Raw genomic sequence first — 5,030 nt, 5'->3', positions numbered from 1 at the left:
CCGTGTTCTCATCGGCATTACGTTGCTGCGATAATGCAACATAAGCGATCTGTTTATTACTGTCGTCGCTAGCACCATAGTAAACGGTGTCAGACATGTTGAGACCGAAGCAGCTATCTTTGTGACCGAAGTACTGTGCGTATCGGCATCTTGTGACACATTTCGGTTGGTTTACTTAACATTCCCTGCTCTCATATTGAAAGGGTACAGTACCGCCCGACATTGAAAATAGGTACAACATACTTCATTATTTTTGTCAGAACAACACATTTTTTTGTAAAATAACTCAATTTCAATTAATACAGCGAAGCCGGATACCAGTGTGGGAAAGAATGACAATTTATTTATTTAATTTATCATATGTGCACTCCCACAAAATAAATCCCTACATCCAGTTTGGTGAGATCTTTTGAAATGACTAAATGTATGGTCGTCTGCTAACCACAGATAGTGAATGTGAATATATGATCATCTTTGAGTCGATCCTTTGGCCACCTTTGGTGGAACCAAAGAGATGAAATTTACCAGAGCTTTGAGCGCCTGAAATGTAGCTGGCCAATAGGGTAGTAAGGTGCTCCCCCACTTCAGCAGAGGTGGAGAGGACCTCGAGAACGGCCATGTTTTAGGCACTCTGCCGCTGGATCCTGTGCTGTTAACACCTGTTTTAGTTGCGCTCCGTAGTGACGAAAGAGTGGAGTCATGGTATGCATGTGGAATATTTAAGAGTAGTTTGAAATAATAATGTCTCTATTTCAGGAACTTTTGTGGGGAGAATTAAATGTCAGGCAGGTAATATTAATGGGATTGTAGTAATCTTCGGAAGTGACCAACGGTCACAAAGAAACCACGTGTAGCAATAAGTTGAAATACTTCCGTGTGCTTAAGCTAAGCTGAATTAATAGCGTGTGTACAATAAGTTGAAATATTTAAGAAATAGCGTGTGTACCATAAGTTGAAATATTTAAGAAATGGCGTGTGCAGGACTTGAAATTAGAGACGAGTACTTCCACGTGGTGAGTACTGTGTGAGTCTCAATCTGTGTATGAGACAAAGGATAAAGAGAAGTACTCGTCCATGGTATCAGTTGAGGACTCGCGTGTGTGATGAATACATTAATATTACATTGCGTGTGACGCTAGATTCAAACTCTGAGAGAGTAGCAAGGTGAGTCGGCCGTCTATCCAGCAACGCCACATGGCTTGCATTGCACAGGAAGACGTGCATTTATCTCCAGAGTTCACAGTAGGAAAGTAGAATTACAAAGTGGGGCAGTGTCGTGTGAAACTGGGATCAATATTAATTGAAGTGGGAAAGCTGAAAGTGATAATGTTGTAACCATTCTCTGTGTAGTATTTCATATCGTAGTGTGGTGTATGTCATGTAATTTGGGTATGTGTGGTTTCCATGGGTGCATAGCGAAGTAGTTTCAAAAGATTAGTGGGTTATGCTTGTTCCTTCTGTACCGCTCGGTCTGGAGGAAAGTTTCGTGATGATGATTGTGAGAGTCGAAGTGTGAGGTATAATAAAAGATCCACCAACCTATCCAGAAAGTGCACCGTAGCGTTAAGTAAATTACGAGACCATAGTATAGAGATTCACTAATGTAAAGCCATGCCCACTGGGCGGAATTTCTCATATGTTACTGTTGTAGGTTATAGAATTTGTGTGTTTAGGTTAGAGAATTTATCGGAATAAATCAGATAGTGAAAAGAAAGAGATTGGTAGACTATTCTTTCAAATTGTATGTTGTCATAATGTCCCGAATTTATAATGTGTGCGCCATTCATATTCAGTGGGATGGCCACGTGTTAATAAAAGCCGTCAAATAAAAGACAAAAAGAAAATGTGGTACTGCCAGTGCGTAGTGTACAGTCAGAGTTCTGTAAATCACTGATAGTCAGATATGCGTGTTTCCGTTGCGTAGTAATCATATAGGAGGATAACTTGTAACTTAAGTGTGAGTACTAGAGCTCATGTTACTCGATAAATAAGAATGAATCCACTCGCTTGGCAGACCACTCATCTTGCAGGCCTGACTGCTTGATGCCACAGTATGAGCAAGGCATGTGGGTGCCTCTCAATATATGGTAATATTTTTGGACAGCGCAGATCATACTTTCTCCCCGAAACAGTGCCGTCCGTACCATATGTAGTGTCAATTTGTGAACGTTAGGTCAGCAGAATGTGTTAATCTAGTTGGTGATTCTTACGATGACAAAACATGTGCATGTGCTCCTTCATCGGATTGGAATTCCTGTTTCCTCCTGCTGTACACAACATTAAATAGCTCCATACAAAACACAAAGCAACAGCTATCCCATGCACAGATAATATGTCACAAAACACACAACATACAAACAAGTTTCCCTACTTGCAACAAATTGCACCTGAAGCTGGTACACTCTGTAGTCTATGATCGTACCTTGAGACTCGTCATTTCGTGGACATTATCGCGTGGAATAACTTCCCCATCTAAGGACAGCAACACAAAAACTTTTTGCTATTGCTAGTAACAATACAACCATCATACCTTCTACCAGCTGCATCAGAATGCTCGGGATTTCTGCAGCACATATTTAGAGACCGTAAGGTTTTTCACACACAACACAGACGTGAGATCAGAAATAGCCACAAACATCAACAAGACAGCAGTTTGGAAACAAAGAAGAAAATTCTAAAGCACTTCAATAATTAAATAAAAGTTATTAAAGCCATTTGTTGGAAAAGCTGGAAATAAACTGGAATTAAAAGAAAAGGAGTCGAAATACTAATTAAAATATTGGAATGGAAATTTCTGTGGACATTTCGACATAATTGGCTTGGAGCCGTGTAAAGAAAATGAACCGCGTAATTTTGACACAAATGAGTAATGCTCGTACTCTTTATATTAGTAAAACGTTCCTCAAATTCAGAAAATAATGCTCTGTTAACGATTTGTAACATTATACAAAGGGCTAAGGAACACACTGAAAAGTTTATAAGAGTGTTTCAGGGTAGGTTGCGCTGCGAAATAACTGTTCAGAAATTAATTCAGTACGTTGCGCCATTTTCGAGTTAATTATCATTGAAGATAGCCAAACAGGCCGTTGCGTTCGCGAATTCAAGCCGCCCGCCACCTATAATTAGTATCAGTTATTCTCATAGCAAATATGATAGTGTACGAAACAGCTCAGTCCTTGGTTCGGGTTCGATTCTTACTACCAGCCAATATCCATTAGTATCAGTTGTTCTCATAGCAAATATGATAGTGCACGAACTGTTCAGTCCTTGATTCGCGTCAGATTCTTACTACCAGCTATCCATTTTTTATGAACAACTCAAGTTCAGTTTTAGGAAAACAAACGAAGAGCACGTTTCATGATACCGTCTCTTGCGGGCTGCTTGAATTTGGGGTTGCAAAGGTGTGACTGTCTAAGTTCAAAGCCAATTAGCTCGGAAAAGGCGCAACTTGTCGAGTTCTATCTTAACAATTATTTCTCAGCACAACCTACCCTGCAGCACACTTGAAAGCTTTTCAGACTGTTTCTGACCACTCTATCAATTGTGACTAGCATATCCATGCTTTTTGGTTTTGACGTGTTCGTTATGTCACGGCGTCAGGTTTGTTTATGTTTCTAATTCTGCGCTTGCAGAACTGAAGTAACTGATAATAAGCATACGAGACTTTTTACTGGGTAGAACTCTAATATTATGTGTGGGTTCTTCCTTCACTTCGTGGTAGAACATTTCCATCTATCAGGTACATTGTCCCTGTTCTACTGATTTTTGTTTATTTCTAAATAGTTTTCGGCTTAATATGCTATACTCAGGATACAGCTGATTGGTATCTGCATTGGACACTTGTTCTTAGGTAACCAAACATTGTAAACAAAGATACAATCCACTTTCACAGAATTTTGTGCACCCCACTTATTTTTTTAAGCTAAAATTACACATTACGCAGTGGATAATATGAAGCTCAATAAATAATTAAATTAACGATTATTGTATAACAAATTGCATGTTTATAATGGTAAAATCTGTAAAGTCTTGACACTGGTTGAGAAGCTGTCAACCTGAGCACTCTTCATTTATGTTGTGCACAAAGCTTGCTTTTTTTAACATTTTAAATGACACTTTGCACGACTGCAAAGTGTCGAGCACATAGAACGAGAGTGTCCGCACGTTCCGGCATTGAGTAAGTCGCTGGTTCAAAAAATGGTTCAAATTGTTCTGAGCACTATGGAACCTAACTTCTGAGGTCATCAGTCCCCTACAACTTAGAACTACTTAAACCTAACTGACCTAAGGACATCACACACATCCATGCCAGAGGCAGGATTCCAACCTGCGACCGTAGTGGTCACGCGGTTCCAGACTGTAGCGCCCTAGAACCGCTCGGCCACCCTGCCTGCTAAGTCGCTGGCGTGTGCGGTAGGCCGCCAAGCGGAACATCGGACAGATTTGCATGATCTTGTTGCGATGATGACAGACCCTTCACCCAACGAGTCACCGTGCTTTTGTTCACTACAAGGTCTCCGTAGGCATTTGCAAGCACCTATGAATATCAGCGGAGCTTCGTGAAGCTGTAGGGGCTGCAGCGGGAATATTCCACGATGTCCCACAAAAAATTCGGCATTTTTTTTTTAAACAGATATTGGCCGAGAAGAATAGTTTGCTGCATTATTTATTGAAGTTTTCTCAAGGGGAGACAGAGGATAAAGTAAGAAACTGTGATAACTGTGATCCGTACCCATAACTGAGCCCTGGATCTGTCCCTGGGCAGAAATCGGTGACCGCACTGTGACCAGCGTTCGTCACAGCCGACGTTCACAGGCACCAGGACAGGCGCGTATTACGACGAAGGCAGGGCAGCGCAGCGCAGCATAGGTTTTTGCGTCTCACGGGCGTAAATACAACAGCGCAAACTGAGGCGCAGGACAGAGCAGGGCAGGGCAACACAGTTTGTGCTTCCACCTTTGCCGCGCAGAGTCCGCTGCACAGTTTATTGCGCGAGCGCAACGCATGCTCTCCCGGGGTATTATCGCAGA

The sequence above is a fragment of the Schistocerca cancellata genome, chromosome 5 (genome assembly GCF_023864275.1).
Source record: "Schistocerca cancellata isolate TAMUIC-IGC-003103 chromosome 5, iqSchCanc2.1, whole genome shotgun sequence".
Taxonomy (NCBI): Eukaryota; Metazoa; Arthropoda; class Insecta; order Orthoptera; family Acrididae; genus Schistocerca; species Schistocerca cancellata.
The sequence above is the reverse complement of the archived record's forward strand: the minus strand, read 5'-3'. Positions refer to the sequence as shown.